The sequence below is a fragment of the Platalea leucorodia genome (genome assembly GCF_965183815.1).
Source record: "Platalea leucorodia genome assembly, chromosome: 12".
In the NCBI taxonomy this organism is placed as follows: domain Eukaryota; kingdom Metazoa; phylum Chordata; class Aves; order Pelecaniformes; family Threskiornithidae; genus Platalea; species Platalea leucorodia.
This window is the reverse complement of record NC_138834.1, coordinates 15,108,431-15,127,652: the sequence shown is the minus strand read 5'-3', so window position 1 is coordinate 15,127,652 and position 19,222 is coordinate 15,108,431. Positions and strand designations below refer to the sequence as shown.

Sequence of the window (19,222 nt, the reverse complement as noted above, 5' to 3'; positions counted from 1 at the left end):
GGAAGTAATTACGTAGGTCTGGTCATAGCAGATGTATCTGTCCCTTTAATGACATCAAGAAATGATTTACTGTAGGTGCTGAATGTCATCTAGCAGTACTCATATTTGCGTGGGAAGGAGAAAGAAGGAGGACACTAGGCAAGTACTAAGCCCTTAGAATTTTCTTTTATATCTATCTCCTCATGTCTATCCCCCCCCCCCAGCCCCTGGAACATAAGCAGAATTAATTCCCTAGTCCTCTAACTATGATACTTCTCAAATTCAGTAGCCCTGGTAGTGTTCAGGTTTTCCTTGGTGGCTTCCTCACCCTGGGCAGAACTGAGCAGCTCGGTGCCAGCTTTGCTGTCCGCAGCCAGGGTGTTCTCCTCAGCGCTGTGCTCCGGCAGCTGAACGCTGATCTCATAGGTGTGAGGAGCACTCGGGCTCAGCGCACAGTCTAGTGGCAGCTGCCATGTTTGTTTAAAAACAGCAAAACAGGTGGTGCTGGTATGGCCTCCTTGCTGTGCAGAAGCCTCTGAGCAGGAGGACTTACCCAGGCTGTGGGAGAGCTGCACTCAGTTCCGCTTTCTGCCCAAGAGGATTTCAAATGGCGTTGCCCACCGTACGGGACAGTGACCTAAATAAGAGGATGAAAGTGGTTCAGGGCTATGGATCGATGGGGGACGCTCCTTGCCTCTCCCGCGGAAGCTGTTCCGCAGTACGCAACGTGATTAAAAGTTAACTGGGCAAGAGCGCAGGAGGGGTGTGACGCTGTTGAGCGCAGTTTATGATGCTCGTGTTTGGGTGAGGATAAGTGGGTTCCATTCTGTTCTCCAAGGTCTGCTTGCGTATTTTCAACAAATGTTTAGAATGCTACAGTGCTTAGAGTGATGTAGCTTATTTTACTAGTGGTCATTAGTTTAATGTTTCTTGTACTAGATTTATTAGAGTACGTGTGTTGGTATTTCTACACTGATAATGGATTGTTCATGGAGAGAAATAATACACCATGCTTGTTCCTCTCTGTTTATGTCTTTAAAACTCTATTACTTCTGCTAGCTAGCTAATTCTGAGTTCTCGAGGAGTAATGTAACAATATAGGGAGCATTTTAAATGTAAATACCTGTTCACAAACTCTCTTTTTAACACTGAAATTCATACAAATATCTAAGAACTTAGTTCTTTTATGCACTCACAGTGAGGCTGCTAACTCTTCATATCTGCATTAATGTACAGTTTTTTCAGGTTTTGTCAAATCAGGATTTCTTATTTACCCTATAACTCATCACATACCTTCCTCTGGCATCTGATTTGAGGAAAACTTGAGTTAGGCTGTTTCCATCGTCCCTCCCCAATATGAGGGTTTTCAGATTGCAAAGTAATTCTTCTGTATATGTATTGCCTACAGTGATTCTCTGTATGTACTTCCCTTTTACTTTACCTTCCTTAATTATCAGTTAAAGAGGATCCTCGCAAGTCAAAACTTTTAAAGACAAGATATTCCTACTTGTGTGCACTCTGAATATGGATCTTGTATCAACTGGCTTTTGCTGCTAAATTCAGTTTTCCAAACGTGTTGCAGGGTGGGGTGGTCTTCCAACAGAACTGGGCTCTGTCCCTTCTGACTAATCAGCTGTCCTGCCTGTAAGAGAAAACCCTCTTCGTCTGTAGCTAGGCTGGGCTTTGCTGGGCTGACGCAGGCTGTCCAGGAAGCCCGGTGGCTGGGGAGCAGAGGGGCAGCGATGTCAGTGAAGGTTGCCGCACAAAGCGAGTTTGGACCGGGAACACAGACTAGTTGTCTTCTCCATTGACAGGTTTTTGTTCCAGGTGGTTCTGCAGCCTCGTGAAACGCTGCAACATTCAGGTTATGGGAAATGGCAGGGGAGGAGGTCTTCATGAAACACTTTAAATTTTATTTATTTGTTGATTTTACAAGAGAAGAACCTCAGTGTCTAAGGTTAATGTTTTTAAATCGAAAACAGACCTTTTGTTTTAAGACAGACTTCAGATTCTTTGAACAGAAGCTTTTTATGGTTCAGTCACAGCACTTAGAGCAAACGGAGTTTGAAGAAAAGTGCAATTTTGGTATCAAAGCTATTAAAGAAGTAGATTTTTATAAAATTATATTTTGGCACATGCTCAGTTTTTTTAGTATATGTGCTTTTACACAACAGGAAAAAGAATCAGAGTAGTAAACCCAAAAGAATGTTTTATTTTATGCTTACTATTTTCAAACTACTTCCTTATTTGAAAGCCATTGATTAAACCAAAATGATTTGATTGCGTTTGGCTTAGTGCAGTGTAATAAACATTATGCAATTGCATTGCACCTGCTTGCTCATTAGTTCTTTCGAGGGTAGCTCAGTGAGTTTTCCTGACACTGGCTTGTTATCACTCTCTGAAATCACTGTGGTAGGTTTGTTTTAATTTATTGAGTGAAACGTATTTTAGAAAGTGTTGAACTGATAAATCTAGGGTTCCTTAGGTATTTTGGGTAAAAAGAAGGAAATCTCTCTTCCTGTTTTTCCATAGGTAGCACACGTTCTGCCTTTTCATTTTGATCTGTATTACAGCACATGAAGCGCGATCGTGTAGTGTGCACCACTTAAAATCATCATTGGCATTGCGTGCCAGGAACTGTAATCTATGTGAACCTCAGTTCCTAATTAATGAGGAGGAAAGTTGAAACAGAAATTAAAGTATATTAATTGGGTGTGGTCATCCATCTCCTGAGCTCCTGAAGGATGTTGGAAGTCCGAGTGCCCTCCTAGTTATTTATGATACTGTGGCAGCTTCTGTTCAATCTTCACAAAGTCCCACTTCCCAGCATTAAAGAGCAATGCTTCTAATGTGACATGCTGTCTTTATTCTGTTGAACTATATCATGGGTATTTAGTTTTTACTACCCATTGAAAATATGAAAATGTATATTTGTTAAGGTCAGTAGGTTTTGCTCTCAGACGTAAGAAACCTGGAGTACTGCTAGTATTTTTATTTTTTTTTAAAGAAGTGAACTCAAATAAATTGTTAAAGTTAGGTTGTGTATGTGGCTTGGGTAGGCTTGTTCTTATTGAGGATGGCAAAGAATGCATTTGATTTGAGCAGTTTGGAAGTTTTCTTGTTTATATACTCATCCTTGTGTTTGTGTTGTCTTACTGGACTTTCCCTTTGTGTCAGAAATTGTTAGTTTAATTTGTAAGGGCAGGGAAATTTCAAATTTAATATAGGCAGCTTACAAAACAAGTTTGTCTGAGTTGTTAATGAAGTAAGCACTTATGCCCTTGAACAGGTAATAGCTTGATGTTGATGTAATTACTATTTTTTCCCCACCCTGAATATTAGGTCAAAATGGACTCTGGTTTATTTCGAATTTAATGAAACCAATAGTTATGTGGGAACGCGCAGTTGCATGCCTTCCTACTTAGCTACAAAAGGCTTTTAAATAAGGACATTCTCACAGTTTGTTCGGCATATTAATTTCAGTCGGTCTTTCTGAATATTGGTATAATTAGGCATGGTTGGATCATGGGGGTTAATTGGGCAAAGCTAGAGAACAGAGTTCACTCAGATGAACTAATCTTCATCAGGTTGCCTTCAAAGTTTTGGACTAGTGAATTCCCCCCCATTTGCACCCCCTTCTGCTGTTACTCTGGTAATTGTGGTACTGGGTTACCTGAGAGACCAAGTAATTCCTCAGAAGAGGGGCAAATGGTGACCTTGGTGTCCTGTGTGTTCAGGCCTTCGTGACTTTCCTTTGGTACAAGCAGCGTTTATGCTGCAGGTTGTACTGTCTTTGAGAAGAGAGGGAAAGCTGTTTGTACTTCATCTAAGGAATTGTCACTCTAAGAGTGGAAATGTTAACCCCAAAGTCCTGGATAAACTCCCATCTAGAAAACGATGCGCTGCCTGCTGAATTTCCCTGTAGCCTCAAATGCATGCATGGGTTTGTTTTGGTTTGGGTTTGTTTTGGTTTTTTTACTTTTCTCAGAAACTACTCTCCACAATCACTGTGCTGCAGAACGTAGCAGATGCCATGTTCCAGAGTAACTGCTCTTCAGCACTGGGAGGAATGAATCTTGTATGTAATGTATGTATTTTCACATGCATTAAGCAGTTTAGGATGAAAGGTGTTATGACTACCAGATTTTATCATCATTTTATGAGCAGGATGTCTTTATTAGATTGGAATTGATGAATGTGTGCCAAATTTTGTGCGTAGTGAGTCTGCTTCTGGAGAGGTGCAAATAGTGGGCTCACTTCCTACATTAAAACTCTTTTTTTCCTTCATTTTAAGTAAGTGATCTGCGATTCTGTTGCACAGAATCTGGCATGAAATTGAGCAGATTTATTTAGGGTTGCCCTTGAACGTTGTGAGGGTTCAAGCCAGATTTACAAGAATATAGTCACTGATGATTCATGTTGAGATGATGTTTTTCTTCCTTGTAATGGAACATATGGGACTACGTAGCATATGGTACCGCTGAAAATTGTTAAACGCAGAGCACTAATTTATTACACAGCAAAAAGAGTTTGGATTTTTAGTCTAACGCTGAGCAGAAAGCTTTGTAAACAGCTCTGGCTGCTGGTTTGTATTGGATGCACTGCTGTGTTGTAGTGGTAAATTTTCAAAGAATTCCTTTAAATGAAAACAGCATTCTTCCAAAAGTTGTGTATGTGCCCGTTGCACTGGATATTTCATTAAAGGAAAGGGGAATTATTATTTTTTTTAAAGACTGTCTGGAGCAGCTTTGAAGGTATTGCCTCTGCAGCTCTGCCGTGGCAGTTCACCTAGCCTTTTAGCCATCCGGAGGGACGTTTATTTTCTTATGGTTCAGTCTCTCTCTACAGGATGACAACTTAAAAACTGAAATCCTTTCTTTCTTATATGGGAAGTAGAGGTATTAAGAATGTGTAAATATATAGTTTTCTTCCCATCTTATCAGCCAAAACATCTTCTTTCTGTGTTTTGGGGGTTTTTTTGTCTTTACATGACTTCTGGACGGTTGTTTTGGTGAGGAAGGAAATGCACACCTTGATCCTTCCAGTGCACAAGGGAAAGTGTACTGAAGTGCAGTTACAGAGGACATAAATTCCAGCCGTCTACTTCCTCATGCTCTCCCGCCTTTCTTAACTATTCATCTTTTAGATGATTATAATCTCTTCAGAGCAGGCATCACTTCTGCTGTGGCTTTGTAGGTCTTACTACAGCGTAACTGAAGCTCGCAGGTGCTTTAGCAATATGGATAATAAATAGGTGGCCACAGGAGTACATTGATTAAGCTTTTTAAAAAATGATTTAAGCAATAAGCAGGAACCTTTATTTGAACCTTAGAATGGTGTTTGTCTTTTTTTCTAATGAAAAACTTGACTTTAATTTATTTGTAACCATTAAAGTACTGGTTAAAACAGACTTTATGCCAAATTTGGTACTGCTTTTGTTAGGCCAAAGATACATAATATCAGTAAGAAAGAATATATATGCTCTCTCAAATGTGTACATTTTTTGCATAAAAATCAGATCAGTCTTACTTCTTACTTGGTTTTTGACAATCTGCCTTTCAGTTCAGGGTTTCTTGTGTGTTTTTCTGCTTATTTTGACTGGTTCAGGTAAAGTTGAAGTGTGCTGTGTCCTTAAGGAAAAAAGATTTGACATCGTTAAAAACTGATGTTATTTAATAAAAGGAAGTCGTATCTATCGTTGAGGGAATTAACTGATGACCTCTTGTTACCATCGCCTTCAGGATCTTAGATCCTCCCTTCGCTTGCCTCATTCTTAGTCATAGATTGGAAAAGGAAAACAGGCTTTTTCCCCCCCTCCCAACTCTTAAGCAGTTTCTCAACTTCAGATGAACTGATCGTTGACCTAAACCATGTGAATAAACTGAAGTCAAGAAAATACTCCCTTTCCACTTGCAGAACATAGTACTGTTATTAAAACTTACATAGCATGTCAATTAACTCTCGCTCCCGGTTTTAACCTGCACATAGATTATTTTAAAAAAAGCATTAGCCTCAAATGAATTTTAATTTGTAACATTTTGAATCTTAACATTGGTTGTGGTTTCAGTTTTAACTCTTAAGCTTCTTTCAAAAGAGGGGAAAAACATTTCTTATCTGGAAAGTATGCGAGTGGCAGAGCAGATAAGATAATTGAGACCTACATGTGAGCTGGGATGGAAACAGCCTGCGTTACGAGTCAGGTCTCATCCGCTGCGCCACAGTCAGGCGGTGCGTTAATGCATACTAATGCAATGAGTTTTGTCGTCCTGTGGAGAATGCCGTGAATCCCGACTCTGCTGCTGCTGCTTTGAGACGTAAGCCTTTAGCTGAAGCGTTAGAGGCGCAGCTTTCACAGTCAGGAGTCTTGTGTTCCTTTGGGAAGCAGACAGCCAAAAATAGGAGGTTTTTATGGCCCTCCTGCTTGTAACCACATTTTGTTCCTGAAGTGAGGAATAGAAATAAAAAACGTTCCAGCTCGTTGTTCCACTCGGGCAGTTGTTTCTGACGACTGCTTCTGTACGTTTCTGCGTGGTGTCTTTTCTCTGTGGAGGATCCCCACAGAAGATAACGAGCTTTCCATTTTCAGCTCTTCCCATAGAGGAGAAGCTCCTGTTACGGTTGTAAAGGTTGTAAAGGTTGTATTCAGCGCTTGATGGCCCAGGTGGGCAGGAGGTAGGAATGCAGGTATCTAAAACCAGAATAAATGAGTACCTACTGGAATTACTTTTTTAGTATGCGAAGTCTTATTTTTACTTTGTTTACTTTAACTCTGCTTTTGCAATTTCCAACTTTGTATTTTAGGGTTGCTTTACCAGAAAGTACGTAATTTCAAATGAAGTTGTATTCTTACGGAAGCAGACATTAGAGGATTTTTGGTACAAAATCAATATTGTATTTGGTACAAAATCAGCAGTCAATGTAGTCACCATATGAACACGACAAAAATCAAAATATACTGAACTTGTGCATTTGAGAGCTGCAGAAATTGCAGGTAAATGCGTGATAAACAATAGGAAGAATTCAAATCCTAACAGCTGACTGAATATTCACTTGAACAAGTGCTCCAAATTTCAGGTGTGTTGGGGACCTTTTCTACATTTCAGGTTTCCAGCTGCATGTTACAGTGAGCTTTCTGCCAGTCTGACAATGATAGTTTAGTGCCTTAGAATAAAGTAGTAGAAAGTTGTGCTGACTAAAGGCTTGCTGTTTATTTTCTTTTTCCTGGCCACCTGAGTGTTTTAGAAGAACATCGTTTATATTTTTGAGCAGCCTTACTGTTTCTTGATGTGCTGAGCCCAAACCAGCCAGAGGTGGTCAAAGGAGATTGTGGTCTGATCTGTTAGACGGTTTGTGTTGGATCCAGGCTCTGGAGACATCCAGAGAGGCAGAGGGACAAGAACCCTGGTCTACTGCCATGCAGGCTGGTGACTGGAGCCCCAGGCTATCAGTGTAGCTCTGCTGGTGTTTAAGGTCAACTCCTTGCAAATATTTTAGGAAGGCTTATATTCAAATGCTATTTTTAAGACTAGGCTAATTTCTTTCTTCATAATGACGGCCTTTTGGCTGGTGACGGGGCTGGAATCTGGAAGATCTGGATTCTGTATGCCACTAGTCAGCTGCGTATCCACAGGGAAATCGTTTGCTAGCTTTCTGCCTCAGTTTTTTTTATCTGTACTTAAATAAATAAAAAAAAAGGTTGACTAATACCTGCCTCACAAGGCTATGAAAGCACAGTTAGTAGCCTCATGCTGTGAGATCTTTGGAAAACACTATAGGAATGTTCAAGGGGCTTATTATGGTTAAGGCCCTCGCAATGAAAGAACTGGTTAAGCCTGGGTTGTTGTTAGACCGTTCATTAAGGAGTTTTAATAGCTGAAGCTATGATAGTAGCTGTTCCTGGCTTTGCCTTCAGTTACCCCGGGTAGACACCGACTGCTGCAATGCTGGAGCGCGGCAATGGCCCGGAGTAGAACTAAAGCATATGCATTAACGCTTGAGTCCGCCTTGAGCGCTTCATTTCTGTTTCATGGCTGGTTTTGCACGCAAGTCATGCCGTAACCTAAGTGAATTTTGGCAGTTTTAACATCATGATGATTACTTATTCTGCCACTAGTGAGCCCTTAGCACCTTCTTGCCAAAAGAAATACTACATATTCAGCTGAATTTTTCCTGTGTATCTGCCTGACTCTTTTAATCTGCTGTGTTTTCACTTTGTAAATGGAACAAAACATAACAAAAAAAATACCAGGCAACAGAAATTTTAGTACTTAGTATTAAAAGGTGTAAACCAAATATTAAAAACCTCTTAAGATTTGGCGATCTTCAAGCTTAGGTTGTCTTTTGACAACCTGTGAAACTTTTGTGTGAACGGTCATGTTGTAGTTTTTAAAAATTCATTTGATAGTATGTTTCTAAAATATCTGTCAGAATTTTATCCCTTCTGGCCAGCACTGTAATAAGCAACTATGCAAGAAAAGGAGAAAACCCATTTTAGGAAAGACTAGATATTAGGTTTTTTTCCAAAACTAAATAATCTTGTCAGTCATTAGCAGTGGTAACTCGATAAACTTTAATAACTTCCTTAAAATTCAGCAGTGATACACTCATGTACTTGAAAGTCAAGATACAGCCTTGACAACTGAGGTCTAAATCCAGATATTTTTGTCTTTGGAGTTTCATCTCTTCATGATTATATATGTAAGCTGTTTTCTGTGTCTTGACAGATTTGAAATGTATTAACTGAAAGAAAAATACAAACTGAGATTCCTGTTGAAACACAGGGCTTGAGGAGATAGGGAGCAGGGGTTTGGGAGCATGGAATTGATTGATCGTAAATTTTAAATCATGAGTCTGTAAATGAACATGAATTTTAAGCTGATGTTACTGCTGGATTAAAACCGGCTCTAACTCTCGCCTCTCCTTTCTCCCACTGAGTTGCGTTGGCACAAACCTTTGTGCTACCAGAGTGGGATACGGATTAGGAAGGTGATCCAGCTGCACAATAAGTGTGTGTAGCAAAGCCGGTGGCCTGGGGGTAGGAACGGGCAGATGGGGAATGAGGATGGGGCTGGAAGGTAGAAACCTCCCCCTAGGGAAGTAGGGGCCGTACTGCTAAATTATACTGCGAGTTATCTTTCTTAAAAACAAAACCCAAAACAACAAAAAACCACCCACCAAACAAAAAAAAACCCATACCACTGTTGAGTTTAAGTTAATCAGTATATTACCAAGTTTCACTTTTTGTTCCTTGTGCAGTAGCTGGGTCTAGCAGCATTTGTGTTGTCTTGGGCTGCAAACTGCAGGGGAAGACTTGAATCGGAGTTAACAGGCCCTCCTTTCACTGCATTTTACCTTGTTTTCTGAAGCGCTTGCTTAGGAAACCCAGGTTGGGTGCTTTATATTACTTGCACCTGCTTTTTTTTTTTTTTAAATGGCTTTGTGTTCAGATACGTAATGTAAACAAGGAAGGGCTTTTTTTGAAAGGCTGGCATATTTGCTGTGTGTTAGTTGTTCAGTGTTTTATAGCTTACATAGAAAAATATCCCTGCCTTAAGAAGTGGGGGAAAACCCCAAGCAGAATGCTTGTTTCGTAGGCACTGAAAATATTGACTCGAAGATGATGACGTGGAAGCAAACAGGTATTGCCGAACACAAAGTTTTATTTCATACTTCAGGTATACAATGGCTCTTTAAAATGTCAGGGCATGGCACCGTATGACGGGAATCATGTGAAGGTGAAAAGTTACTGCTTAATATTCAGTCCTATTTGTTCCTGAAGTGTGAGAATTACCTGCAGTATATAACCAAGAACCTAAAATTAGAAAAGGAAGCACCAATGCATATTAATTTTCTTCAGATAGGCTGTTTCATTGAGACAAATGAGGATGGTTTCTGTTTGCTTGCTTTTCTCTTTAGGAAGATCTTTAGTTTAGGTAGGCAGTACAGCACAACAAAAATCCTCCCAAGCACTGCTAAGCCCACCTGGTTTCCAAAGCCATCCAGAGAATTTGTGGTGAATGTGTAAAGAATAAAACATCTCCGTTAAAGGACGTTTGGCTTCTGGTGGCAGGGCCTCCCCATCCAAAGAGCGTCTGCAGCCGCCGCCAGTGGAGTTGTGGGTAAGTCTCGAGGGTGTGTAGAGAGGAAGTCAAAGAACTTTCATATTTGTGATCTCTGTCTTGCCGGTTGCCTTAAACAAAAAGGAAAGCTTCATTTGTGTCATCATTCATAAATTAAGAACTCTTGGCGAAGTTCAGCTGAACGCTGAGTGTCTGGATGAAACTCCCTCTGTATCCTGTGCTTCTGTGTTCCTGCAGCTCGAAAGCTGTGTAGGAGATGGTAAGATCGTGTACGTGAAGAGTTATCGCTCTCATCTTGGGTGCCTGGCAGAAGGAACTTCCTAGTGCTGACTGCTAATGTCTCAGAACCACAAGTGTTTGCTACTACTATTAGTAGAAGGGGGATGTAGGGTGGAATTGACCTCCCCCCAGCTGAGGATTGATTTAAGAAAACTGTTGCAAAGCTCAGACTGGCTTAATGAAAGGGATGGCTGTCCTTCCAGTCACCAGGGGTCTGTCCTGGTTGGGGCAAGCAACTAGGGGGAGTTGTGGTCGTCGGGTTGTTTTGGTTTTTTAAAAATTGGGGTATTTAAAACCAGGCTTTGACACTTTGGTGGTTAACTGGTGGGCAGGGAGCGGCATTTGTATGCAGTGGGAAGATTTTGGTTACTGTTTGGGTATGTGGCACACCCTGCCCAGGCTGCTGGGCTCAGCAGGGTTCCCTCTGGAGGTGGGTTAATACGAGCTGTAAGACCTGGAGCCATCTCCTCCTCTAAGTGGGTTTTTAATTGGTCTTGTTAGCGTCAGGGTACCAGTAGAGCACAAATGTTTTGAATAACTGTCATGTCATTTATTCTGTCTTCTCAGAGGAAAACTATGCAATGTAGAGGGGGTTTTCTGTTCCTGCATTTGTGTGCTGCCTCTTTGTTAGAGAGGGCATGGAAGAGCGCCTCGCCTTTTTCCTGGAAGCCTGCAAAGATTTTGGAGGGTCTTTGCGGCTTTTGTATATTATTCTGATGTCTAGGACCACCTTTTGAGTGGGACATCTGCACGACTGAATTTTACTTTTACATTATCCTAGGTTTCCTTTGTTTTTTCTCCCTCACCCACTATTGTTAGCTTCCCTTACGTTTTATGTACAAAAAGTGAAGATCAAATACACAGTTTGATCACTGTATTGGCATAGCGGCAAGGTAAATGAAGGTGCTTATGTTGTACAGTAAGATTTAAATTTTTTTTTTGATTGAGGCATCTGGGTGGAGGGAGCAAACCTCAGAAATGAAAATTGCTTTTCTATTTTATGACCAGTGAAAATATTTTGGAATTAAAAGCAAAATTGAAGTTGAGTAAATTGATTTATTTTTTTTTAACCACTTGTACTAAGAGCTTATTTTATGTAATTACTGGGGCGTGACTTTAAATTCTGGGCAGGACTTTGTGGCTTGTTAGCATCAAGTTCAGCTTCTGATGTTGCAATGAAGAAGGAAGTGAGCGTGTGTGTGCTTGGGGAGGGGGAGAACGAAGCACTTCTGCCTAGCCACATAAGGTGGGAATTGCAGCTGGCCGGTTATTTTTAGCTTCTAACTAGCTCATTGTGAATCTTTCTTCTTTCTTTTTAATCGGAATGCTTGGTAAATGAAGCTGTCAGTTATTGTTTTGAAGAGGTTTTTTGCATACCAAAATGCAGTAAACACAGATGACTTCTTTACCCCAATTTTATTCATTAAACTTTTTAAGTCCTTCTAAACCTCCAAAGCTGCAGGACTGGGTGTGATGCATTTCGCAAGTGTCTCTATCTGCTGTTGATTTTTGCAATTGTGCATCCGTAGCTAAGAATATAAGCATCGTAGGGACTGCAAGGAAAGGTGAGACCGTATAGATCAGCCTCTAGCTGGAGAAACGCAGAAGCTTTGTTAAAGGAAAAAAGTAAAAATAAAGGATTTGATTTTGCTCCCTCCTTGCAAAAACGTGCAACAATGTGGTCATAAGGACTTTTTTGTGGGTAGGAGGGAGAGGCAAATGATACCATCAGTTTCCATCAGTGTGTTTTCCAGTCACTTGCAGCAGTAGTGATTCATTTTTGGTCGGTTGTTCATCCTGGCCTGAAGAGAGACGTATAGAATGTTTCCATTTTAAGCTCTTCAGCATAATGGATGAATAAACTTACCCTTCCTGTGTTGATTTTTGCCACAGTGGGTGAGCTTTCCTTCCTGGGATCAGTCTGCTTTGCTGCACTGGCCTAAAATATCCACCCTCTGAAAGCTCTTGGTGTGCTATCAGAACACCGATGGAAGAAAATGTTCTAACCGTTTTGCTTCAGGGTTGCTGGTCTTAAAATGCACCGTTAAAAATAACAAGTTTTCTAAACGCATACAGCAATGTTTTCCTGGCTCCCTGCCTCTTTCCCCCCATGTATGATGCCATTAAAGGCTACCAAAACTCAGCAATCCCCAAGTCAAGTGCATAGCCACGTGCACTTGCTGCAGCATTAATAGTGTTTAGTCCAGGCTTTCTTAAGGAAAATTAAGGAAGTCTTTTGTAGTTGGAAGCTCTCTGCCTGTCACAGTAAGTACCAGGCAAGGAGCAGCAGTGCATACACGCTTTTCCTGCACCAGGTAGTATCCTTCAACCTCTGGTAACGAGAGAGGGCCTGGGGATCCCGAGTTGTCTCCAGGTCTTTGGCTAGACTGCCAGCTGCGCAGGCTGTGTTGCTGCCCTTTGTCAGGAATAGCTGCGAAGCCACCAGCTCGTTTCAGAAAGGTTAGCAAGCGGCATTTGGAGTTTAAGTACTGTCCGTACCTGCTGACCTGTCGCAACAGCTCCTAAAACCAGCGAGGAGCAGAAGAGGTGAAAAGCTTTCTGTGCGCAGGGGAAGGCACCCTGCTCTAGTTTTGGGAGTGAAAGAGCAGAGGTAGATATGGCTCGTGGTAACCTTTAATAAACAGTGTGGCACTGATGTGGCAGTGAAATGCTGCCATATTGGGGTACCAGGGCATGTAGTTTCTGTCCTCATTTACTCTTAAACAACGCGTTTTGAAATTATTTTTATATCCCTTTAAACTGTCTCGTGCTGACTCAGTTTGGCCGTGAAAGTCTGAAGACTTCTAATCTAGAGCAAGGTTTTCTCTGTCAGCAGAACAGGTGTATCCTAGATATCATTTTTTCCTCTATTACCAAAACATCCCTTTTCATATTAATCTTGAAGGATCTGCTGCTCTTGCTGTCTTTTTCTTTCCCCAAAGACCAGTTCATTCACCGAGCTCACATTAGGCTCTATCTACCTTTGCAAATATGTTTGCTCTTTCACATTTTCTGCTTAAGAAGCTGCATTGAAATCTACAGTGTCTGATAGTAAATAAGAAAGACCTGATGGTGAATGCTTTCAATTACTGGTTGCATAAACCAGCTCTGGAAGGAAGTACAGAAGCATTTCCAGGCCAATAGAGGCAGAAGTATATGTAATAGTAGCTAAATTCCTTGTAGCTTTTCCAGAATCTTTATATAGCAATCTGGGCATATTCCACTGCTTTCAGAAGCAGCTTTAAAATTTTATCCTCTCTCCTAAATTATATGCCAAATGATGCATTTACTGAATTGAATCAAGAAACCTCTGGTGCTTCAAATGGAAATCTTGAGCCCATATGTAAGGCTGCCAAATTTATCTGCTGAAGTGTGTAACTTAGAGCAGGTAGTTAAGAAGCTCTGCTCTCTGGGTTGGGACTGACTTAAACCCCGATCCCAAACTCCCCAGACTTCCAAGGACAAATGCATACCAGAAAGCAAAGAAAAATTTGCTGGGGAATATGTTTGAATAGCTTCTGAGCATTAGAACATTTGCTGGCCTGTAATTAATTTTAATTATGATATATTTTGATTGGCTGTCCAACACGTGCCTCAGATGAATTCGATGCACTTCTCTTTTTGTGCTGGTCATATTGTTCCTCGTCCTTGAAGTGCTTGTGCTCTCTCTGTCCCTGTTTTGGAAGATAGTACAGCCTTTTGAAGGACACTTTGGTTTCTGCGTAACCTTTAAAATCTAGCAGATTTGTTTAGTGTTTGTCTTGGGTTACCCTTTGGGATTTACAGGGCATTCTGTGTTTGTTTTGACTGTTAATTTATCTCACTTTCTCACTCAGTCCAGTCTCCTCTGGCGGTGGGTGGTAGGATGGGAGTATTAGGATGCTCTTGGAGCCTGTGTTTGGAGTGCTGCGCTTCAGGTTGCACGCATGGATTCTTCTTCCCTTTGTGTTAAATGGATGATGGAAAGGGGTGTAAGAGTAACGTGGTGATAGAAATGGAATAAATGGTTAAATGTCTTAATCGTTCAGATGCAAAATGGCCTTGCTGCTTGTACTTCCCTCCGAGCGTCTAGGGCATAGGCCCATCTTCGGTGACAAAATTAATAGTTCTGCTCTTGCGGAGTGGTGGGGCTTCCTACGCTCCGCTCATGTATTAATTTCTAAGCTTAATACTGACATTTCAGTCATAGGTTTGGAAACTATTTTACACTCTGCAGACATAAATGTTGCTGGTCATATTTACAGCGTAGCGGTTGGTTAGTAAATGTACACATGGCAAGCTGTGGGATGATTGCCTGCTGTGTTATTCTTAACATGCCATGGAAATGGTTCTGTCTTCCTGATTAACACTCGTATAGCAATAATGTACATGAAATGTGTTTTAAAACACTGTTTTAAAATGCCAGTGCTCCTATTCAGCTGTTGACCAGATATATGAATGAGGCACTGCTGAGAGTTGATGGTCTTTAAATGGAAGAATTTGTGCAGATGTACTTCAGGGGATTTTCTAAGAAGCACTTTGAAGCTGTATATGTTCTGCGTGTGTACAGTAGGGCAGCTCAATCATACTCTGTGGAAAAGGCCAGTTTAAATCTACTTATTGATCCAGTACCAGCACAGGTAAAATCTTTGGGTCCTCTCTTCCTCCAGATCAGGTGCATGTAGAGGTGCAATATGAGATTCCTAACGTTAGTGTAATTTAACCTAGACTAATGGGTACACAATGCCGTATTGCAAACAGCGTAGTGCCGAGCTCTTTCTGCATCCTGTAAGGGCACCTGAGGGATGCTGCGCTTTGAGCGCTGCCAGCTGAAAATTAAACTGGGGCGACCAGGTCACTGCGCGAATCCTGCCGACGTTCTCCAGGTGGAGCCTCTGGCGATGACTGGCGTCGTGTGCCCAGCAGCCCTTACTGTTGGGAGAAACTGCCGAATTTTAAACCTCCTCGGTTCTGGAAAATGGGTTCACGTAGTTCTCGTGAGTGAGGGGAGCAGCGCTGGAAAATGGGTTCATGTAGTTCTCGTGAGTGAGGGGAGCAGCGCTGGTGTACTTTTCTCCATCAAACAGTTAGGCTACTTAGAAGCCAGAGTTTTGGTCTTTGTAGAGAGGGAAATAAGGCAGAGTGTTGCAAGCACACTTTATATAAATATGCGTAATTGTGCTTATATTACACACACTTCTTGTACTAATACAAACTCTTATGCGTGCAGGTGACACTTTACTAGAAAGGTGAAACACAACAAATGTGTGATGGCGACTTTGCTGAGCAGGTTTCCTGGAACAGCTACCTGTGAGCTTTTGTTCAGACTCTCAGAGATCTGTTTGACTAATCTGGGGGGTTTGTTTTCTTTTTTTTTTCTTCTGTTTGTTTTTCAATAGTGTTTCCTATAGCATAACTTCAAATACCTTAGGGCAGATATTTGCCATGGTATGCATGGGCCTCCCCATCTAATGCACTTTCCTCTTGCTTCAGGGAATTTGGATTTGCATTTTTTGGGAAGCAGGAAGGACCTGGGATTTGGATGGATTTATATACGTAGAAGTTTTGGTTGTAATAATCAGATTTTCTATCTTCATCTCATCTACGTAGCACTGATTGCAGCTAGAAACAAGATATTGGATATATTAATATGATTGTGTTGATACCTTTTGATTCTGCTTTGAGATTGAATGCTGCTTTGTAATTAAAGGCCACATGACATCTGAAAAGAGAAGAAATGCTGATATAATTGGTATTCTCATTTGGAACCAAAACCAGCTATAGATTGCTGCAGTGCAGGGCTGTGCCTTAGGTTGTTGCTACCAACTGTAGTGATCTGGTACTTCGGCACAAACCCTTAATTTATTGTAAATATTTGCCGAGAATTCCAGCTACTTTGCATCAGGTGATATCTGAAAATCCTCTGATCAGAGATCTTTTAAAGAAAATTCAATGGCTGGAAAAAAAATAAAATCATCTTAGGCTACGTCTGATGCTGGCGAGGGGGCTCTGCGAGTGCTAGGGAAAACTGTGTGTGTTATAGTCGGCTTTATCGCCTGGTACAGAAGACTTGCTTATACCACTGATTTCAGAATAAGCAACTTTTATAATGGAGTGAAAGTTTCCAGTTGCTTCTTTGAACTTGCTCGTACGCTTCTTGTTACAACGCTGCTGCGGTAATTAAGTAGCTGTCAACAGCCAAGTACTAACTATCAGTACTTATCTTTGTCCTTTTCGACATACTGCTGCTAATTTATTACAATCACATTAAAGACTATTCAAATGTAGTGCCATATTTAGCTAAGCTGTGTAGAAATATATTTTTAAGTTCATGCTCAGAGAAATTAATATTCAGTATAAATATTGCAGATAATTGCGGGGGGAGTTTCCAGAAAGTGTCCTGTTCTAAAAGAGCGCTAAGGACTGGTTTGTGGTGGTACAGGGAGCCTGTAGGAATCTGGGAATTAATTCGCAATAAGACCTAACCCTCTCTTAGGGGCTGTTACTGGGATAGCAAATAGCTTTTTGTATTCACATGCTAGGACTTATAACTCTTTTTGCAGCCACTTTCATGGTGAAAAATAGTGAATCTTATTCTGTGTCAGTGGTCTTTGTAAGCAGCGGTCCTTCCACGTAGCCTAATGGGATCGGGTGTTGCTGGTTTGCGGTGGGTTTGTTTTAAGTTCACTCCATTGACAGATGAGAATGTAACTTTCAGCTATTCAAAAGGGAGGTGGAATTTCTCTTTTGTCCTACTGGATTTTTATCAAGAGTCCTGGTAATTCAAGAAGGCCATCTTGTACTCTCCGAAGGTGAGACTACTACTGTTCAGTAATTCTAGGAGCCTGAGGGCTTGTCTGGGAGTGTTATTAGTTTGCTACTTCCACACAAATGTTTGAGCTCTCATTTTATCAGATTAGAAGTCAACCCCCGAAACATATCATAGCTTGAAGTACACAACCAATGCTCCAAGACTGGACGAATCTTCATAGAAACCCTCTATCATCCCAGTTTCCTTGCGGCTGTATTGGCCATGGAGTAAAAATGTTGAAATTGGTCAAAACAATATAAGGTAACTTCATAAAAGTTTGGCTTGGATCTTGAATTTGTGCCTAGCAAAAGACTCGTCTCCTCCGTACCTACTAAAGTAAAATGTAATTCTATGTTGTCAGTGAAGTTGCATTCCTTCATTAGAAGGTCATCTGGTAATTTGACCCGACTTTTAAAATCCGTATTGTTCCGACTGACCAACCTCAAACCTAGAACTCGGGTAAATTTAGATTTTGCACATCGCAATCCCTCTCTTACAGAAGGTAGCGGCAGACTGTTCGGAAAGTAAGAGAGGGGAACATAACCGGGATGCTTTTAAGTTCAGGACAGATCGGGGTTTACTCCTGAGGCCCACCTAGAGGCTGCTGCTGCTGCAGATGCATCCTCCGAGAGGTTTTCGTGGGACCATTGAGCATCTGAGGGGAGGAACAGAATGCACCGGCTCTGCAGTGTGAAGGATCTGGCTGTCGGCAGAGTAAATGCAAAGTGCCTCCCTGGTAGGGGACATCTGGGGATGGAGGGAAGGAGTCTCCCTGTTGAAAATGAGACGTTTCTAGTGTAGCATTTTGGAGTGGAGAGAAATCAGAAGGTGAGAGGGAGTTTGATCCTTTGTAGTTTGAGATAAGACAGAAGCTGGGGGCGGGGAGCTGAGATTATTTAAAGTTTGGAGAGGGACAGATGTGGTAAGAGATTATACAGTTAATGATGCAGCACTTGAAAATGCAGGCAGGTGCTATGAGGTGTTCAAGTTCTGTTGTGTATTTACCTTCCTCCTTCAAAATGTCCTCAGATGCATTCAATTTATTTAAATTAGTTTCTCTTTCTTCCAGTCTCTTCTGTCCTTTAATGTATCTTGACAAAATTTGTGTTGCATTCAAATTAAACTGGGGAATGTTGTCTCAAAATAATTTTTCTAATTGTAATCTCTTATTTGAAATCGGTATGTTAAATACAATGTGCATTTATGGATAGCAGTTATTTCTCATTTGTGTGGGTGCACACAGAGTCAGATCACTGCTGCAGTCATCGGCTGCCTATCTGGTTCCTAGAAAATACAGGGGAATTTCCTACCGACTCATCTTAGAAGTAGCAGATGCTACATGCTCTCAAAGTGTTTATGGTAGTTTCTGGAGTCTCAATAAATGTAATTGAGTGTTGGGGACTCAAAAATACATTAGATGACCTTAATGATTCCACACTGCTACTGTTTCTCCCTTTTTAATGAGGACACTTAAGTGAAATCTTTATAAAGGGTGCTTTCTTCCAGTTCTGTTCTTTAGCACAACTGTGAAAATGTGTTTCCACTTTGAAATTTAATTTTCACCCTGCTGTCACCAGGGAATGGCTCTAGTTGTAGTAGTTAATAGGTCTGAGAGACCTTCTCCATCTTTTTACTTTTTTTTTTTTAACACTCGTTAACCCCAGGGTTTGAAGAGGCTTTTGAGCCGGGTGCTACTCACAAGCAATTCAAGCACAAGTTCTGTATCGGAAGCAGATCGTGTCACTGGCAACGAGTCTGTGCTGCTGTGGAGTTTCTGGGTAGGTGCAAATCTCCGATAGAGGAGAAGCGAGCGTGCGAGGGCTGCACAGCTGCCCGCAGGCTCACAACCGAAGTGCCTCTGAAGGGTATGTTATGGTGTAGCTTCACGTTCAGGTCATGTTAGGGTGTGCAACAGCACAAGGAGGATGGGGTTAAAGATGTCCTGGAACTGTGCCCAGCTGGGTTGTCCACCTGTAGCTGGCATTTCTCTGCAAACTGGGAATCAAAGAGACTGCTGGGCTGGAGATGATGGGGATGCCTCCAGCTGCTTGGGCTGGAGACGATGGGGATGCCTGCCCTGGAACCCAGCTCCTCC

General features: G+C 41.4%; 1 protein-coding gene across 6 annotated transcripts in view; it reads left to right on the top strand.

Annotated features, from left to right (window-relative positions):
* TAOK3 (TAO kinase 3) overlaps positions 1-19,222 on the top strand; it is a 93,999-nt gene that overhangs the window by 998 nt on the left and 73,779 nt on the right. Inside the window, exon 2 of one of the 6 annotated variants that reach the window (XM_082325170.1) lies at positions 76-138. The exons of 3 other annotated variants lie outside the window; for them this stretch is intronic. The gene's annotated coding sequence lies outside the window, so the exon portion shown is untranslated. Of the gene's footprint in view, positions 1-75; positions 139-4,042; positions 4,067-6,162; positions 6,294-19,222 lie in introns of those variants that run through there. 2 more of the 6 variants (XM_082325174.1, XM_082325169.1) reach the window with 2 other exon arrangements.